General features: G+C 49.1%; 1 long non-coding RNA gene across 1 annotated transcript; it reads right to left on the reverse strand.

The window, feature by feature from the left end:
- Nucleotides 1–7,112: 7,112 nt before the first annotated feature.
- LOC311194068 lies at nt 7,113–14,184 on the reverse strand. The gene is made up of 3 exons (XR_014617430.1): nt 14,143–14,184; nt 12,075–12,166; nt 7,113–7,129 (listed from the first exon to the last, which is right to left on the reverse strand). It is a non-coding gene; the product is annotated as an uncharacterized lncRNA (long non-coding RNA).
- Between the last annotated feature and the right edge of the window lie 6,831 nt (nt 14,185–21,015).

Raw genomic sequence — 21,015 nt, forward strand, 5'->3', positions numbered from 1 at the left:
CCGGTTTCTGACGGGTGCTGGTGATGCTTCCCGTGCACCAGCTTCTGGAGAGGGCCAGCCCTCCTGGCTGCAGCTGTGTTGAAGGTAAGGTCCTGGGTGCTTGAGCTCTAGGCTGAACAGAAGAAAGTCCATGTGTAACACATCCTTTGACTTCCCTGTCAGCAGAACTCTGCCATCCCCTGTGCCAGTTGCTGCCCACCCCGGGTGCTGCAGGCGGCCTGTCGGCTGGTCTGTCTGGTGACTCCCCTGTTTCGTGGCTGTCGGGCAGGGTTGGGCTAGGGCAGCCTCAGTGGAGGGTTCAGCACTGCCTAATGTCGCATTTACAGTCTAAAATAAATAGCTTGAACTCCCAGTTTTCTTCTGTAGGTCTGAGCAATGAGTCTTGATGGGAGACAGCTTCTCTTGCAAGTCTGCCCACAGCTACGGGTGCTCGGCTTAGAAACCTGGCCAGAGGGAAGGTGACTCATTATCCAAGTGGTTTTGGAACTTCCTGAACCAAGAGGAAAACCAGTGTGAATCCAGCGTTGCTCCCCCGAACACTGACACGTACACACACACGAAAATAAAAACATGAAAATCAAGCCTCAAAAAGAGTCCCCTGGTTGGACATACCCATTGTGGTTGACTCAGGAAAGTCAGAGCCTGGAATCTCTTGTGCAGAAATAACAGGTCTGTATCTTTATTTTCCTCAGAGCCCTTGTCTAGAAACAACCCTCTGCAAGATCTCCATCTTCCATAAACATCGTCGGTAGTGCAGCTCTCTCACCCCCTCTCTTTTTCTTGTTCAGGATATCAGGCAGATAAGAGTTATCAGTAAAGGTCATCCTCAATTTCTGTACAGAAATGATCTGTCTCCGGTATGTAATAAACATTTATCCATGCCTTTATTAGCTATATTGGATCTGACAGTTCTGTTAAACCATTTTCTTTCATTTTGCTAGGTCATGACGGTTAATGCTGCTAAAAAATCTCATCACTGCTTTTGATCACTGTATTGTCTTCCTAGTATTATCAGGATTTTGTAAAGGTAAGCACTGGCTGGAATGACCTATTAAAGTTACAGCCCGTTGAGCTCCTGGCTTTTTTCTCACCACAATAAAAAAAGCGAAGGAGTGCAAAGCATAAATTTTACTTTGGGGGTTATATTTAGTTGTGCAGTTGACATTTAGTAGAGCAGTCACTTTAAGCCCACTTTGCATTGGTTTCGCTCCATCTTTTTCACATCCTTGAGTTTCTGAAATGGTGTTGGAAGCCACACCATGGCAAATGAGCCCAATTAGTGGGACCAGGAGGCGAGGTCCCAGTTAACCCCGTCCATACCAGCACTGTGTTCGGCATCCACTCAGGATTTTCCAACAATTCCTGTGATTTACGACCCCATCTGCAGGTTGAGAAGCTTTTCAAGCGTTTTCATTCACACTCAGCGCTCGTGGCCATCCCCAGCAATACTCAGCGAAGCGCTGGAAGATGTGCACAGTCAGGCCTCTCTGTCAGACTCGCTGTGATTCTCACCTCCTTCCACCCAGCTCTGTGCTCCAGCCCCTGAGACAGGCTTCCCTTCAGTTGAACGTGAGGGAGCTGCATCCAAGCCCCGTGTGCCTTTCTTCATCCTCTGCCCACTGCACTCCGCTGCTGATACACCCAAGTTATCACTACGCTGTCTGAGTTCAGGAAATACTCTTCACACTTGCTGTTGTCCAGCATCACTTTAGAAGGCGGGGAGGGTGGAGGGGATAAATCACACAGAAAGTCCTTTGTACGCCACACACCAGAGGGCCACTGCTCTGCAGTGAGATAAACCACCCACCATCCCTTTCACTGCTAGGGGAGATCAGAGGATTGGTCCCCTGACCCAGCAGGCCACATTCCTGCCCAATTTGTACCCTGCATTTGGTACAGAGTATAGCTTTAACATGGCCTCGTGCCCCCTGTCAGTCCACAGTCCTTGCGGCTCAGAGGTCCTGTCAGTAATGTACTGTCATGTCACGACACGGTGCTGCTTACTTGAAGCAGACCTGTGCTTTCCTTCCTGTGGAGCAACACATGTATCATCACCTGCGCCTGGGACCTGAGGCCCATGACCCCACAGGCCAACTGTGGGACAATCCAGCCTCTGTCCATCAGGCAGGCTTTCCCCACAGAAGCCAGGAAAGGCTGTGCACACAGCAAACACCAGCACACTTTCCCCACAGAAGCCAGGAAAGGCTGTGCACACAGCAAACACCAGCACACTTTCCCCACAGAAGCCAGGAAAGGCTGTGCACACAGCAAACACCAGCACACTTTCCCCACAGAAGCCAGGAAAGGCTGTGCACACAGCAAACACCAGCACACTTTCCCCACAGAAGCCAGGAAAGGCTGTGCACACAGCAAACACCAGCACACTTTCCCCAGCCCACTCGCAGTGAGCCCCGGGGCGCGAGCAGGGACCACGTCCCTTCGGCAGGAAACCAGCTCCCCGAGGGGGGTCTGAGAGCCCTGCTACAGGACAAATAACCGAACCCCTTCCTGTGTCTGGGGGCGCTGGTGGCATGGTGCTGTCAGGGGAGAGCGTCCTGCAAGTCCGCGTTCACCACGGTCTGTGTGACACATGCCTGCAGCTGGAGGCCAGGTCCTACCTTCTCACTAAAAATGAATGGCAACCTGGTACAGGCAGAGGCTCAGCGTCTCTGCTGCCAGGACACCGGGAAGCCCCAGGGAAATGCAGGAATTCCCTACCCTGGCTTTCTGCCTGCCAAAAATCCCACAACTTCCAACAAAGGAAGATCAAGGGTGTTAACCCCGATGCCCCAGCTAACTTAACCCAAACCTTGCTCCCAGTACCCACATTTGGAGAAAGAGGCCTCTCTTCCTTGTCTCTAAGTGGCCACCCAGCTTAAGTATCTCCGCATAATAATTCATGAACAGGCTTCAAATGGTGCAGGCTTGGAAGAGGAGGTTGGCTCAGACATGATTATCCTTTTCACCAGCCTAAGTTAGAAGTGCAGACAATAGACGCACAGACCAATAGATGCACTCTGACCTTGATGTTTCAGACCACCAGGCTGTTAAACAAGAGGCAGGACCCCTGTGGTCATGGGAATCTCTGGTGTGTGTTTAGAACCCCAGCGCTGTGTTTATCAGTGAACTCTAAACTATCTTCAGCATTTTTCAGGTGCGAATCTCCTTGCAAAATTTTGTGCACTCCACATACATGCAGACATACACCCAAGAGTAAGCTGGGGAGGAGAGAGAGATAACTCCTCAAAACAGACTTCAACTGCCTGCAATGTTTCACCTACGGCCCCTGCTCCTTTAGTTCAGCTGAGAAGTGAGAGTTTGCTGCTGAGCCTTCTTACAGTACAAACAGGTAAACTATACCTCCTGAAGAGAACAGCTTTGGCCCCCTGGGTCCCCTTCCCAAGGAATTCTGCTGAACCACAGCAAAGTGGCTCCTGATGGTGGGAGGTGGCTGAACTGTTGATTCACATGCTACACAGAATTCATCTGAAGCAGGCAGCTTTGCCAGGCCTATCTCACTCTCGGGACAGTTCCTCCTTGACACATCAAAACGTGGCTCCAAGGGGACACAATAAATGGGTTTTGAAGGGTCAGTCCTCCAGGAAGTCGTGAGTCCTGATGCCCAGCTTCTGTGTGAGCTGGCAGATTTGTGCAAAGAGAGAACATCCATTAAAATCACCTACTTGACCAATGTGCCAAGTTATTTGTCTAAAACAAGATGTTTCATGTGTCCTGCTACATGCTGGTGAATTTCAGTAGCAGAGAATAAACACAGTCCTAAAAGATGAAATCTATACACAGATAACGTGGCTGGCAGGGACTGGTTACAATATGTGACACTTCACACACACCGAGCCGATGCTGTTCAGCTGATCTGCCTCCCCCATGGTTTGGAAAGCAGGTTGGCAAAGGAAGAAAAAGGGTTGATCCACTAACAAGTTTAACGCAACCTTGAAATAAAATACGCTCAAAAGCCAGCAGCCCCATCAGTTTAATTGTTAAATCATTCATTCCTAGGCTAAGGAAAAAAAAAAACACATTCAAAAAAAATCCTGCCCTGAAGTCATGATCAGCAGGATCCTCTATTTGAAGCCTCACAAAATGTTCAAGGAACGGCCCTGGTGATTTGGGCAAAAGGAAACCAGGCGCTCGGCGGCTCCACGCAGGCCAAAGGAAATGGAGACTCCCAGTATGGGAATATTAAATTATTATGGCTCTTGCAACAGGGGGCACGATTGTTAGCGGCCCCCTCCCTCTGACGGGCGAGCTGCGTTCCTCCCCGCCGTGAGCAGTCATTGTCACACCTAATATTTGCATGCTTTGATAATAATAAGATTGTCGAGATAATAGCAGGGAAGTTTCAGTGGAAACTCAATTTTCAAAAGCCAGCTGTGCACGGCCCCAGCCGCTTTTTCTAAGAAGATGCCTTCAAAAAGCAAAATTAAGCCTTGCTTATGAGGGAAAAAAGAAATGACCCCCTCCCCAAAAGAGGAGGAAGAAAGGAAAGGAGAGCTATTGGACAAGAGGAGGATGAAAAAACACTTCCTGCAGAACTGGGGGTTTTTTACATGACTTTAAACTCCTTTTTGTTCCCCAAAGACTTTGGTGAGTGCGAGTAAATATCACTGCAAAGGGAAGGGCAGGTCTTAAATCAGAGAATAATCACCTCTGTGAGCTTTATTGATTGCACCGATCCAGCTGAAAGAGTGTGGGCGCTTCTCTCTCTCATCCACCTTGTGGTATGACATCACCATTCAGCAGCTCAAATGAGGTGGGACATAATGTGATTTTTGGAAAGAATGGTGCTATTGTTGAAGTCCACAAAAATCTGTATTTCTTAGGGTTTTGGCAAACTTGCTCTTTTGTCCACACAAAATAATGGCTTAAAGAAAGAAAGGAAGAAGAAAAAGAGTCCGTTCCCTCTTCCCTTTTACTCTTTATCCCTATTCCAGGCTACGTCATTCTGAGTTGTCAAGGCCGAGGGGCTTTTAAACACTCATGAAAAAGCCCCACAAGGGTAATCATCATGGGCAGAGCCCTGGTTGGACATGGAGCCAAACCTTTCCTGCACGTCAGGAGGGCGACCCAGCAACCTCCAGCAGCTGAAGGACTGTGCTGTGGCTAGTGTTCAGCAGCCTTCACATGTCTCTGGTGCTTTCTGCTCACTTTGGCCTCATTTTACGCTTTAAATAGCTTCTTTTTAAAAAGTTGACTGAACTAACGTATTTCTCCCAGCGCTGTACACTCCAGTTCACTAGGACAGAAATTTCCTTCTGGGTTCAGAACTCACTTTCTGTGGATGGACTGCACTGAGATGCACTGGCCTGTACCACCCTCACCCCAAAGCCCTTCTCACCCAAGAGAGGGAGAGAGGGGACCAGAGCCCAACCCCACCTTCTGCTAGGACACTGAGCAGTGAAAAGCCACCTCAGGGCAAGCAGCCATCACTCGCCCCTGCTGACTGTGCCACCATTTCTGCAGTTCAAACAAGCCTGTTAGCTCTTTAGCATCACTAAATCCAGAGAGTGCCCTTCCTACAGCTCGGAACAGGGGTAACCAGGTCCCACCACATTTTCAGTCACACAGCCTGAAGTGCTGATGGGGAGATCTGTGTGCCAGTCCTTTGTAAGGAAGAGGAAAGACCAACTTCACTTCTCGGGCCTGCAAGCAGACAGCCAGTCACTGAGCCCCCCAGCACAAAGCAGACTCCACAGGACAAGTGCCCACAGCCTGCTCCATTCACTGCACGTTTCAACCCTCTAAGCAGCTGATGGGGTGACTTACCCAGAAGGTTTTGGACACCACATGGCTCGATACGTTTCTGGCCCTTGCAGGCTGCCAGAGAGTCAGAAGCAGCTAGAGTGCAGGCACAGAAACCTCTCTGTTTTCCCCCCAAAATGGGGATGTGTCTTTTTGCTGGCTTGTGCCCTGTTGAGTTATTTGCACAGCAAGAAGGGAAACAAGCATAAATTACCAAGAGGTGAAATGCCTTCACTGACTCACATTTGCAGCACGCTGCTGTCCAAGCAGTAATAATCCCAGGAGGTGTGGCACACAACAGGAGCAAAGCACGCAGGACTGCCTAGGTGGAGCTGGAGCAAGGCCCACTGCAAAGGCATCTCCTCTGGGGTAGGGGTTCTCTGCTGCCATGGGACTGGCAACCTGTAAAAGAAATTACCAATGAGCAGAGATGTTAGCTAACTTGATAACCCTAAGATAAATAAACACTGAGATAGGAATGGCAAGTCCTACTCTCCCTTCTGCCAGCGCTACCTTCTTCAGAGAGGTTTGAAGAGCAGATCCCAGTGTGGCTAATTCATTGTTTCCTCCCATGGACCGCAGTATCCCACCACCATCACCCCTGTCAGAAGGCAACAAAAAGACAAGAAAAACATCCCTAAAACATTTCCAAGCACACCCTATAATTCCAGCAGGGTAGAGACAGGCTTCCTTTATGCAAATGTTGCCTCAGCAGCAGAGCTTCGCTACTCCAGAGAGCACAACTCCTGGGCAATCGGTTAGCTGCACGCTCACCTGCATCTGCCTTTGTCACCTCTGAGCTCTGCCCAGCGAGGGAGCTTTGCTGTGCCAGACATAAAGCTATTTCTCTGTTTCACCTTCTGCTAAATCTCCCATTTGCAGCAAAAGACATCCAGAGCATGTCCAAAAAAATGTGTATTTGCAACAGCAACTGCCCCACTGCACCAACAGCCCCTTCTACTACACCCAAAAGAGGCAGAGCTTCAAATTGCCTGGCCTGAGGGGCTTCCAGGGAGAGAACTTGGGCTCCCATTCACAAATGGGCAGGCACACACACACACACACACACACACAGACATGTATGCATGCTGTGAAAGAAAGCCAGTGTTCCACCCTAGTGAGGTTACTTGCAATGAGCAACAAAGAACCCGATGCCACACGCTGATTAAAGAGATATCTTTGTGGCCTGAGATTGTTATGATTTCTCTATTATACCTTGTTTGGATTGCCTGGAGTTCCATCAGTGTAAAAGACAGCAGAGAACTAGACCTCGCTAGTTTGTTGCATTGAAGTCCATTTTTGAAGGGGTGAAACTTGTCAAAATTTAACTTCTGGTTTGCAGGAACAGGGCTACTCGATTGGCTGGTTCCTGGCAGGTCAGAAAACACCCAACACATATTCATTATCATGGTACCAGCCCTTAGGGAGAAAAACCCCAACAAACAGCCTCCCCCACATAAAAAACCACAGAAGCATCTTCAGCACAAGCTGGGATCCCTGGCTGCTTGGGAGGGAAAAGCTGCAGCCACATTCCTTTCTGGGGGCAGCACCCTCAGCTGAAGGCTGAGCACAGACACAGCTTGAACACCCTGACCATGCTATTGCTCTCCCTCTCTCACTAAGGCTTTCAGCTCATGGTGTGCTACTGTAGTGCCCTCTGGGAGCCAGCAGCATCCTCGTGCCTTCCAGAAAGCAAGCTGTCAGCCGAGCACGGAGAAGAAAGCTGAGGAGCAGAAAGCAAGGAACAAACCCTAATTTTGAGTCAAAACCATGGGACCTACACCACACACAGGATTTGGGGGTTCTCCTGGCTTTTCCCCCCTGGACAAGGAAGCACACATTTCACCGGGAGCGGCTCAGTCTGACAGGCCAACGTTAGACCCCTGCCCACAAGTTTCTCCCCAAGCTAGCTGCTCTGCTCCTTTGAGAGGGGCAGGATGGGGCAGAGGAGGAGAGGGGGAAGGGGGGAAGCTTTTCTTTACACTTGCGCTGTTCTGAATGTGGACCATCTGTGCCCCCAGCTGGAGTGCTGGAGATGGTCTGGCACTTGAACCACACCATATTTACAGATCTAAACACAAATGGCTACTGCCTGATTGTTTCATGATTCATTAGTCAGACAAGCTCTCCTCTCCCGCCAGCACAGCTGTTACAGAGTAAACCTTTGTCACTTAATAGGCCTGATTATTACTTTCCATCAAAGGTATTGATCTGTGTCATCTCTACTTAAGGGAAAAGGGGAGAAGCGAAAAGGGGACCAAAATGTGTCGGGAAGACAAGAAAGGGTGTGGGGGGGAATTAAAAACCAATGACATTTGTGTGGTTACTAGAGGCACCGGTCAATACGTTTCATCTCTCCTGGATGTACTGTATTCATGTATTCATTTACCACAGCGGCTGGGTTACTCGCAGAGAGGGAGCGTCTCACATGATGTGGCGCTCCTTGCACTGCACCAGACTGCTGCAGTCACACAATATGGCCATGCATATCATTGGTTGGCCAAACACACAATGTGAATTAACAAATAGTATTTACCAAAAAAAAAGAGAAAAAGGAGAAGCTAGCAATCAATTAAGTCACACAGCAGAGGTGAAAATACAGGTTTGTCTCTGAATGGCGTGAGGCTAGATGATGAGATGGGTAGCAGGGCTTCAGAGACCCATCCAAGGGGTGAGCCCACATCCAGCCAGGGCTGCAGCACTACCCAGCTGACACTGTCAGAGGAGCCGGCCCCTTCTGCTCGGCGACCAAGCTCAGGGTAGGATGCTGTCTGTTACATAACTGCAACACAGAGTGTATTTACCACAGCTTGAGAGCTGCTCGTGGCTCCGGCAGCCGCCTGACAAGCTGCCATTGCAGCAATTTGCTACTGCAAATCCACTCGCTGCACCAGTGGGATGAAGTTCACAACATCCACGTTGAGAGTTCCAGCCCCTCAACTCACAGCGTGGTTACCAGCAGCACTACTGCTTCCCTGCAGTATGTAAGGTGGTACTGGTACCTGTGGCTCCAGCAGCAGGGAGCAGCTCTTGAGGAAAGATGGTTTCACTCCATTTTCCTCCTGTTTAAGGGATCATCCCTCCTGAAACTAAATCCCAAAGCCCTTTTCCAGTTCTCTGTCAGACTAAAGAGCAGTGAAGTTCAGGGAGCTACAGGACACACAAGGAGTCAGAGCACAGACCGTATGGCTTGTAGCCTTAGCAGCACGGCAGTGTCACTTCTTGGGCTCCTGGAACTGGAAAGGAGTAAAATCCCTCAGTGAATCTTCAGACCTGAACAGGACATGTAAAACTAGTGCACATGTGTTGAGTGCTGCATTTAATTCTCTCTCTCAGCTTGGGAACAGGTTCAGGAAGAACCCCAAAATTACGGCGGCTCAGCTACCCCAGAACATATTCTTTCTGGGTGAAATCCAAGTGGAGGAGACCACCGTGAGGTCTCCCCTCAGCATTCTCTTCTCCAGGCTGGGCAACCCCAGGGCCTTCAGCCTATCCTCAGAAGCCTTCCTCTCCAGACCCTTCCCCTTCCCCACTGTCCTCCTCTGGACACTCTCCAATAGTTTTGTGTCCCTCTTGTCCTGTGGCACCCAAACCTGCCCCCTGGACTCGTGGTGAGGCTGCCCCAGTGCAGGGCAGAGGGGGACAATCCTCTCCCTGGACCAGCCATGCTGGGCTGGATGTACCCCAGGGTACGGTGCCCTCCTGCCTGCCTGGGCACACTGACAGCTCATGGGTAACCAAGATCCCCAAACCCCTCTCAGCATGGCCAGCCTCCAGCACCTGATCCCTGGGGCTGGGGGTGCAGCCAGGGCTGCCCCTCCCCAGGGGCAGAATCCAGCACTTGCCCTTGTTAAACTTCATGGAGTTGGTGGCTGCCCAGCTCTCCCATCTGTCCAGGTCTCTCTGTAAGGCTTCTCCACTCTCAACAGAGTCAACAGCTCCTCCCAATTAAGTGTCATCTGCAGATGTACTTAAGGCACCCTCTAGTCCTGAGCCCAGATCCTTTATGAAAATGTATTTAAGTGGAGAGCAGGGTCTAACACCAAACAAGCCATTACAGGATGGGATGTATGTTCCGTGTGAGAACAGAACGGTTAACAAATGCACAGGCCACTGGTAAGTTTGCAACAAAGTGGATATTCTGGTTTCCCTAGTGCAGCTTGTTTGCTGTGCAGTCCTGTGAGGACCACCTCAATTCTCTCCACCTTCCAACAAACCCCTTGCCCCCTGAACAATGCCTCTGAACAGCAGCCTGTAAGTACAGGGGCTCTTCCTCAAAACAAGACAGAGGACAGTGCGATGCTCGCAGGGAAGACCAGTCATTTCAGGTAGGGCACTGCTGCAAGGTAGAGGGAGAAGCACCTGGCTTTCACCAGAGGCTGGCTGCCCCAGGGTCATACCTGCTGTGTCCCACAGAGGCTCGAGGAGCCAATGACAGATGCCAGCCCAGCGTGTGGGTGGGCAGGGAAGCGACTGAGGCTCTCATGAGCGCAGCGCACAGGCCTGTGTGCAGCTATGACATGGAATCACCTTTCAGAGTCCAGCTTCCACCCAAAGCTCTGAAACAGACCAACACACATGTGCTCTTCTGACTAAATCCCTAAGGAAAGCCCTGCCTCCCACCCCAGGGTTCCCCCAGCCCACTGAGACCACATTTCTACCCATCCACTCCCTCATCCTGAGGGACACGCGCTTTTGCCGGACGGAAAGATGAATCACAAGGCTGCAGCACACAACACCAAACGAGAGCTGTGGCACACACAGTCCATGGCAAAGTGTTGCTTGGCATTGCTGCGTGTGCTCAGCATCCCGCCAAGGGACCGGCGCTGTCTCTGTGCCAGGAAATCAGCCAGTCAGCTAACAGGCAAAGCAGCAGCCATGAAGACGGTGGAGCAGAAGGGAGCCGTCAAACCCAAGAGACATGCTTGCTCTCTTCTCATGCACTACAACAAATAGCAGGGGGGTAGGGGTGGGTGTGGGGAGTGAGGAACCAGAGAGATGCTGTAAGTTTTAGCTTCACCCATTTAGCTTTGTAATGCAACAAGGAAGAAAACTGCTTAGTGGCTAAAGAGGGACCCAACCCAATACACTGATACACTGCCTTAGAGCTTAGGCTGTGAGCAAAATCCTTCCCATCTATGAGCTGTCCTGGAATGGAGAAGGGTGACATTTTGTCACTGAATTGTTTAGAAGGAGGCCAAGTCAAACCAGTCAGGAACAGGCTGCTCGAAACAATTTGGCAGCTGGCAGCTCTCTGCCATTGTTGATGCTGCATTTTTTTCCCTCAGGGATGATGTTTGATTCTGGTAGTTGGTGACAAGACCAGAGCAAGAAGATACTGAGGGAGAGGAAAGACACTCACATGCACCAAAAAAGGAAAAAAAAAGGAAAAAAACCTATTCAAGCAGCTCTTGAATAAAATGTTGGCTTTCCAAACCCTGTCCTCCCTACTTGCTGAGAGTAGGATTTTATCATTGGTCCATACAAGTGAGCTACTGTTGGGACAGATATGCTGCACATGAGTTTCCCTAGCTGCTTTAACAAGGTGCTGCTGAGACAGGCCAGGCTTCTTTCCTTCCTGTTCTCCCTGCTGCAGATCTGAGGGAATCACACAACATCACACCAGCTATCCATTTAGCCCAGCAAGATGCTGGAGAAGCAGTATTACCAGCAACATCTCTGCAGCTTCACACCGAAGTTCAGGTAGAAAACATCTCCCTGTAATACATAACAGATCCTGCACCAACACCCAAGGCTCTGCCTTTTCTTCCTAAGTCAACAGGTGCTAATGGTCTGCATCACTTCCTGGTGGGAAGCCCTTCCCTTGAGAAACAGCACAGTGCTTGCAGCATCGCTGAACACCTATGAGCCATCACCTGCAGTTCTGAAAGGACCTTGGGGATATCCCATCAGAGCTCCTGCTTTACTCCCTTCTGGCCCTTCTGGCCAGCTGCAGTGAAGGGCAGGGGCAGGCCCGGGCTGTCTCACACCAGCAGGGAATGCAGTGGTGTGGGGCTGCAAGAGTGTTTCTTGACACTGGGTTGCATGAGTGGCTGCAGCCTGAGGAAAGGGACCAGCCGTTCTCAACTGGCCTCTGGCCACAGATGCCTTCATTCAGATCTCAATGGGACCGACAGCCATAAAACTCCTCGTGGCTAGTGAGGAGAGTAAAGCAGGAGCAAAGAGTTCTGGTGTCCCCTTCTGCTCTTGCCTGTGGCAGAGGGATGGCAAGGCTGCAGCAACACTGGAGCAAGTCCACCCCCAGATTGCCCATGTAAATACACATGTTGCAGCTGGTATAAATTGCAGCAGACCTGCATAGGTTCCCTCTGCGAGCCTTGTGAAGCACTGCGCCTTGCAACTGACCTGTGTCGTCAGCCAAAGACACCTTCCCTGGCAGGACAGGCTGGGAAAGGAAGAAAAGAAAAAAAGGGAAAGCTTCAGGTCAAACGATTGATTACAGTTTTGAATTACAGGGGGCTATTGATTTTTCATTAAACACCATGTACTGCTGTAAAGCGGAAAAAAGTAATTCATTGATCAGAGCTGTGGGCCATGTTCACTTATTGGCTTCCTGCCACATCCCATTATTCCCAGTTCTAAATGTATATTGAAGTCAGTTCATTCTAATCATTGCCTCCTGTCACCAGAAATGTCTCTCAGTAACTATTAGTTTAATCACCCCTTTCTTACAGTGGTAATGAGTGATAATATCCAGCATTATGGCAGATTCATGAATATTATTCATTGTATTACAGCGTTGCATTTCACAATGCTACAGTTAAGGGTCTGTCAGCATTTCCATTACAAAGCCCCCAGGCCTGGGACTTTATAAATCACTCCCAAAATTTTGCTGCTGGCAGAAATAAGGAGCGGAGGGTGTCTCAGTTCTGGAGAGAATATTGTTGGAACTGCTCTCTGCAAAATCTTTCTGGCCACAGCTTAGCTGTATTGAATGAGTGCTGGAAAGGGGAGAGAAAAAAAGGGGGAGAAAGAAGAGGAACTTTGCCAGCTCAAGCTGCTTTTTCCAATTGATTAAAATGCCATCATTTCACAAACAGGATGATCTGGCTGTTGCGTTGGATGGTGATTCAGGAGACAGGCAATCTCTTCCTAAAGCCCCCCCACCCCCAGTGCTACTGCACGTCTTGCCGACAGAGACTCCTCCAATTGAAGGATGTCTCATCTGAACCTTCTGACTCCTGCAGCACCCTGCTCTCTGCACTGGCGCCTGGCTGCTACGTCTGATCACCTGCATCTTGGGAGAGCTGCTGGCAGTGGGGCCAAGCGCTGAGAACCTCCCATTTCACACAGCACCTGCTCAGGTTGAGCCTCTGCCCAGGGCAGTGGCAGGTGTGACTTCAGTACAAGGTTTGTATCTGACTCTGGAATCCAGCCTGGAGGTTTAGAGGCAAAATGGTCCAATCCAGGGCTTACACCCACATCTATCAGAAGCCTTTCCTGGGACAAGCCATTAGGTGTCCACTGGAACTACATGCCCTAAAACTGACAGCAGGCTCTGACCCATTAATATCAAAATTTTGAGCTGAACAGTTGTTTTACTCTATTATCAAGCCAGAGGAGGAAAAGCAGATACTGCAGGATCCAATACTAAAGATAAAAGATAAACAAACAAACAAAGCAAACAGAAACTGACTCCCAACTACTTCCACCAGCACATAACCAGGGCTGAAATATATAATGGTGACCCTAAAGGCTATTTTAATAAAAAACCCAGGAGATAATCTTTTTAAATTGCTACCTTTACACAAAAAAAACCCTCAAACCAAAACTAAAAAAAAAAACCCAAAAAACCCACCGTGAACAAACAAAAAACAACCCTAAGGGACAGAAATCACAGAACGTTAGGAGTTAGAAGGGACCTTGAAAGGTCTCCTAGTCCAACCCCCCTGCCAGAGCGGGATCACCCAGACTAAATCTCACAATAAATTAAACATTAATAAGGTCACCCCTCAGTCTCCTCCAGGTTAAAGAGGCCCAGCTTCCTCAGCCTCTCCTCAGAAGGAGGGGATTCCACTCCATTCCTCTTGGTGGCCCTGTGCTGGACAGTGATGTCAGTGATGGCTGTTATCTGGCTGTGTGTGGGCATGCTCCAAGCCATGGAGTCCATTCTCCAAGTCATACAGTGTTGCAAGAATTTACAGACTAGTCACTTCAACTCCCTGGAAAGTGTGTGCTGTTAAACACAGGCTGTTCCACCCTTAGTGCTAAAGCTGTAGCTGCTTGCTTCTGTCGTTTAGTCTGGAGGTGCAAGAGCTTACGCTTTCCATCAGCGATTCATCCCCACCGTGTCCATCACCGCCATTCACTGACAGTGTCAACAACCAAGTCACAACAAGCAGTATCCACTGTTCCTCCTACCTGAAGAGGCTTTTGGGGACAGACTCCAAAGGAGCAGGCAGGGCAGAGTGAGAAGGCCTGGAGGGTGCCAGCTCACCCACTCGAGTAGAAAGGGACCCCTGTGAATGAAAACATTTGTGTGAGACACCCAAGGGAGTTCCCTGTTTCAGCAGGGGTCTTCGGGCCCTGCAACCTCGCTGGAAAGCAAGTCCCAGCTACAGGCAGAGAAACCATAATTCACTTACTTACCCCTGTTTTCTTGCACAAAGTGTCTTTTGCAATGTGTTCCAATACATTGCCTCTCCCTGAAGCCAACCTCCTGCTGAAGCTCTTCACAGTTTGCTGCGAAGGAGAAGATGAAGCCGGCTAATTCCTGCTTTTGAGTCCAGATCCTGTACTTGAGAGGTCAAGTGGGGCTCAGAGCGACCATCTGGACAGAAAAGAAACAGCAAATTCCAGCCATAAACTTGCCTTTGTGCAGCGGGGCTCTGCAGAGATCGAAGGAAGGCTCCTATGCACCGTGCAGCAGGGGAGGTGGTGGTGGCCACCGTAAATAAAGTCTGGTGAGGAAAGGAGCTAATGAGTGGGTTATAATGTGTGGGAATAAGGCAGAGGACAACTGCAGAGGCCAGCAGTAATCAGCCTAAAGGCATCAGGTGAAGTCCAGGGGAAGCTCTGGATTCTCAGAGGATTCTGCAAGGATAAATAACACTTCTCCTTACCAGACACACGCACAAAAGAGCAGCTTACCCATGTCAGGTAGTTATATGGCTCCTATTATCAAGCAAACACTTTGCAATCTTCGCTGTGTTTATCGACAGGACACCCTGATGAGGGTGGAAAACACAGTCCTCACAGGCAGGAGCTGGTTTGCATGGGCACATTTCAAATACAGCTGGGAAGACAGCATTGGTGAAGGCAAAGGGACTGGGACCCAGACTGTCAAAGACACTTTAGCCTCTATATCCCACAGAAAATTGCTTGAAAGTCAAAGTACGAACACGTCTGAGGAAATCTTACTCTGAATCCTGCTAGGACAAACCCACCCACTGTAGACAGGAGCGTCCTGCATTTCTATGGCACTCACCTAGCCTCAGAAAGAGTTAGAGAGAGAGAGATCAAAGCTGTTCTTTTGGCTGCCTGAGCATTCCTCATCTCCCAGAAAGCCCCGTGCCTGCAGCAGCCAGGTCATTTAAAATGAATTGGTTGATGCTATTAAATCTACACCCTAGGAATGAAGCCCTTACTGGCACGACCTGCCTTTTCCTCTAACGTCCTTTGATTGTGCCAAAGAAACAGTGTTGATGTCACATCATTTGCAAAGGACAGAAATCCTCTGCAGAGCTGCAATGAACAGCCCTTCTCCCATGCCAATACGTAGCACACATCTTGGGGTAATAAAGCCTTCATTTCATGCTTCAGCACACCTGATCTAAGGCTGGGATTCAGCAACGCATTCAACAACAGCTCAGATTCAGCAACAGCTCCCACCTAGATTCGCTATGAATGCCTCCATATTTTATTCACATTTTTAACTTTTAACCCAGTTTCCCATGGGAAAAAAAAAAACCAACAGAACCCTCACTCTATACCATCCACTTCTTGGGTGACCTTTGTGTATATTCATCTACTGTAACCAAATCTGAAAGAGCACCGACACGCTTTGAGACAGTTAAGCCCCTGCAAACATCATGAAAATAGGTGGCTTGTGGGAGAGAACAAACATTCTACTTCCACAGCAATTTATGCCACATCTGAAGTTGACCCCTTCAACTTTTACACCTCCCTCAAGCTGCCTGTTTCTTGCCAAGCATCTCGTCATCAGCCCTTGCGACTGGTACATGGGATGCAGAGCACCATGAAATATGTGTGTGCTTGTCAAAAGCAGAGCCTAAATACTGAGAGTGCTGTAAATATCCAATAAACAGCTGCTGTACCTTACAGTTCAAGGTAAGGCGGAATAGCGGACGTAAATTGTGCCAGCGTGCTATCAACATAAAACAACAGGGCACAATATATTACTGCAAGCCACAAGTATTTCACAGCTGTCTTGACACCATCATAAGTTTGACACCCATCAGTTCAAAGGATAAAATACAGCTTGCAAAGGGAATCGTTTTGGCCCTGCGTCAGAAAGCTCTTCCCTACAATGGGGCAGGAAGACAGCACTCTGCTCAGGCAGCATTAAAGGATTCAGGCAATGGAGCACGAGGCAAACATGCTGATCTGTTCTACAGGAAAATACCTGCCAAGATAAGTCTCAGTCCAGCTGGGTGCTCGTGCCAGCAGATCACCTCGAGCGCCAATTTGAAGAGCGCTGCTTGCAGTCTTAAAGTTATGCACATACTTAGGCTGTGCCCATGATGCCAGGGCATGCTAAGCCAGGCTCTGCCAGGCGCTTCCTCACCACAGCATTTCAAACAGACTAAATGCTGTTCCTTGCCTGAGCCAGCCTGGGACCCAGGCTTCACCTCACCACACATTTCACCGTGCCCATCACCTACTCCACCAATTTAGAAGCGTCTCCTCCCCGCTCCTGATGGGAAGGCTGCTTACTTCTGAGCAACAGAAAGCTTCATTAGATTATACATTCTTTTAAGGGCAGCAAATACTTGCAGCCATCAAACAGGGTACAACACTGAAGGCTCACGTGACAATCGCTCACTGAAAACAAGAGACACAAGCCAAGTACCTGCTCTCCTGACCCAAGCCTCTTCTGATCTTAGCACTGGAAGATAGAACATCATTCCTTTTTAAAGTCCTGTTTTGTTTTGCTTTTAAATGGGGCTTTAACCTGACAAAACTCCTTGGCTTTCAGCTACTCCTCACTTTAAAACCCCAAAACTATTCCCCCATCCTGCTGTGATGAAATCCTTCTGCCCAGGTTAAACAAAAGGCACCAGTGTGATTCTGTTGAGGTCACTGGTGGCATCTGCATGTCGAGCAAGAGATGTTGTTGGAAAAACAGGGTAGGAGACAAATGCACCTTCAGCTCCACTTCCAACACGTACTTGGGCAGACCACTTGATGTGTCTGGGAGCCAGGAAGGACTTTGGGATCCCTGGCTTTGGAGGGACTCAACAGGACTGCATGCCTTCTTGAAGTTATAGCTTCAGGGCTTTGCAGGGTGTAAATCTAAACCAGTCCAAAGAATTCAGGTTTTATGTTAGCAGAGCACATCATCGAGCAGGACAGCATCACACTAAAGCCTGGCGTGCCTAAGCAGCTGGCTGAATGATGACCTGAGACTGGAAGAGCTGGAGAACAAGTTGTGGCTACGGTCACAGCTTCTCCCTGTTCATTCTGCAATGGCACTGTCTCTTCTGGACAATGGTTATTGATTTTCACAGATAATCCCAGTTGCCTTGCTCAGATTCAAACCTTCAGACACAGGCTTAGCCCTAGGGAGTGAGTGGAGCCGAAGCAGAGCACAGCCAGGCACAGCAGGCATTTGTGACTGCTAGTGAGCACTGAATATTGCCAACCATTATAAAACACAGGGAAATAGCAAGTGAGGCTTTAGCCAGTTTAGATAATCCTGCAGGGAATACTACCAGTGGAAACTAATACATATGCAAGCAATAGCAAGCTGCCTGGAAGAGGGAGCTTTCTGCCTTCAGCCTCAGATAAAACACAACACTTAAATTGCCTTTGGCCCAGCATTAAGCGTGTATTATTTAACATACATATACCCCCAAAAGATTGTTCCAGAATATCTTATGCAGATCTTATCCTCCCTTCTTCAGAGTTTTAGCACAGGAGGGCAATGTTGTGCTTGCAGTCTGAATTAAGAGTGACTGTCTTCCTGTCCAGAAACAGTCTGGGTTTCTCCCTGGGAGCGGAGTTTGCTCACATGGAGACATCATCCCAAGCTGGGTGGCAATGGCCGTCACTTGTGATTTCTTAGGAATACTCAGTTTCTCTCTTTAACCATCCTGCGTTGTACTGCTGTATTTGCACTGTCTGAGACCTGCTTGCTCGCTCGTTCCTGCTGCTGGTGGTGTAAACTCAGCCTGTCTCTCCTCCCACAGTCCTTTCCTCCTCTTCCAGGAGGGCTGTGTGGCTCTCCATTGTGCGATCCTGCTGCCTATGTTTGTGAAACACTAAGGTCCCAGAGAAAGGGAAAGGGTGAGGGCCCACACAGGGCATAATAGCACTGCTATGCCAAGAACAAAGCAGCCCTGTCCGGGGTGGCCGGCAGTGCAAGTGGCTGTCAGGAAGTCAGTGCGAATTTCAAGAGGCTGAGCGCTCTCAATTACCAGTCAAATCTGCCATTTAGTTCATCATGTTTATTTAGGCATTAAAAGCAATTTTCCAAGCACATGTCTGTCACATTTAGACACAATGGGCTAGCCTGTAATTAGGAAGTATATGACCTCACTGGCTTTAATTGGGAGAAGCCCGCATCCAATCCGTTTACCAGATGATGGAAGGCAACTGGCATTAGAAGGGAAGCTCCACGTCAGCTGGTAGAACGCACACAATACCTGCTATAATGGCCCCCAATCCATCATCACCCCCTCTACCATCAGGACTTTGTCAATGGTTTGCTCATCAATTTGCTTGTGCAACAACACAAGAGATCAAGAGACAGACACTGCATCCCGGAGATGATCGCAGGCCAGGGAAAAGGGAAGAATAACAGGGATGGCAATTTGTGGTTTGGCAAGGGAGCAGGGCAGGCGTGGGGCCAGAGTCAGGGTTAGTGGAAGTGGCTATAACTCTGCTAACTTTACACCTGCTTATGGCAGGCCAGCATTTAGCCCACACTGCCCACCAGGGCATGCTCTAGATTAAAGCACAGGAGAAAGGAAATAATCCAACCAAACCACCCCACATATTTAAGACTGAAACACCCCAGCAAAAGGCAATGATAAAGAAAAGTCCATTTGTTATAGGGCAACTCAGCAAAGAACTCCAAATTCTGCTCTATGCATCCTACTGTGCAAACCCTACAATTCTGGCCTGTTTAAGAGCCAGCAGACACATCTCTCTGGGTGTACCACTCTGCTCCTGTCTGTGGGGCAGGCCACACAACCACCACCCACCCCAGGCACCGACCCTCAGCTACAGGTGTTATCAGACCGTCACCCTCCAAAGGGATCTACACTCTGGCCCAAGAAGTCCTGCCAACTGATTTGTTTTCAGAACAGGGAGGAGAGAGGGGAAAAGCTAAACTGCATAAACTACTGCTTTTTTCTCTTTCACTGTGATAGCAACAGAACCGATAACAACTGACAGCAACTGCAGCTCTGCTACACAAAGACCTGGACAAGTTCAGGAGTCGGGGCAAAACAAGCGTCAGAGGGACAAGAGGTTGATGTTCCCTTCATCACCAGACACCTCTGTACGTTAAAACCACATCCTCTGTGTTCTGGGGCTCACCTGTCAGCAGCATTTGCTCATACAAGGATACAAAGATTTCCTCACCTTTAAAAACAGGTCCCAGGTCAGTCACCACGTTTATTTCTCTTGGCTGTATTGCTTCACCTCTGTGGAAAAAGTAGTCTTCACTCCCTCCACTGTAAGGATCCTTCAGCAAACAGTATCATATCACCAGGAAAGAACAAGAACAAGTGCACATTCAGAACTTTCATGCCTGGTATTTCCAATAATTACAAAAATAATCTATAAATAGCCAGATAGATAGACAGATCAATGAAAAGCTTTTAACCTTGATTAGGGATAAAAAGTCATGATCTCAGAACATTTTCCAGAACAAAATGCTTGATGCAATATTTTTAATCAAAATGTTATAAACTGTGGAATAAGCTAACAAACCAAACCCATTTCAGTGGCTCCCCACAGAAGCTGCTGTGAGTCAGAGAGAGACCCTCCCACCATTCAGACTGTGACTCTGTGCTGCCCCTAACAAGACCATGAGCCCATCTGAACAGCCCCAAAACCCCACAACAGCTCTGTAAGAGCGAGCTGGGGGGATGCAGAACAACCCCACCTCTAACTTGGACGTCAGGAAGTGTGTAAGCACTCTCTCACCATTATCCCAGAGGAGGGGAACCAGCCTCCTGACCCCCTGCAAACTGCAAGGAAGCCTCCAGGCGCCTAGCAAGCCTAGCCTGTGTTGCTGGGAGTCATGGGGAGAGGTGAGCTCAGGAGGGGAACACACGCCAAAGCGAGAGGTACTGTCAGCTCCTGATGAACGCTGCAGTTTCACAGGAAAGCTGAACGAGCAGCTGGTCGCGAGGGACTTGGCAGCCCTGTGACGTGGCTACACTGGCCACAGCTCCTGGGCTCTCGCTGCAGATGGAATCCAAGGGCCGTTCAGCAGCGGCACTGGAATTGGGGTGCATCTGTGTGTGCTGTGCCTGTACTGTCTGCTTTGCCTTTCACTCTACTCTTGGGCTCAGATCCTCTGTGGTGGACAGACCTTGGTTTTGAAGAAATCATCGTAATTACACTGACCATACCCACACAGGGTTACTTTGGAGAAGGAATGATTCTGAGAGGCTGATCAGATACTGTGAAGCCAGGGGAAACATGAAGTGCCTAATGTAGGTGTTCTGGCACTTCAGGCTCTTGCCCTGCATAGTTTGGGGAGCACAACAGCTTTCAGCAGAGATTTTGCAAGGAAGGGTGGAACATTTAGAAGGGTATTTTTGATTCTGCTCAGTTGTGCATAAGAAGAAAAGGCTGACATACATGAACCATTAGTGCTGTTTCTTAAAAGAAATAAGTGCCATAAGTGATACACATCTGCTGCTGATCACTGAGTGAGCCACTAGAAGCTGCTTGTGGTGAACTGGAGCCCAGTGGCAGAACCGGTTCACAGAGGTAGGGGATAATGGCATGCAAATGAATGAGATGGTGAATAGAATCCCTAGGGTCTAATGGGCACCTCCTGTAAAAGAACAACTGCATTCCCAGCAGAAAACC

The sequence above is a fragment of the Gallinula chloropus genome, assembly GCF_964237585.1.
Source record: "Gallinula chloropus genome assembly, chromosome: 7".
Classification (NCBI taxonomy): domain Eukaryota; kingdom Metazoa; phylum Chordata; class Aves; order Gruiformes; family Rallidae; genus Gallinula; species Gallinula chloropus.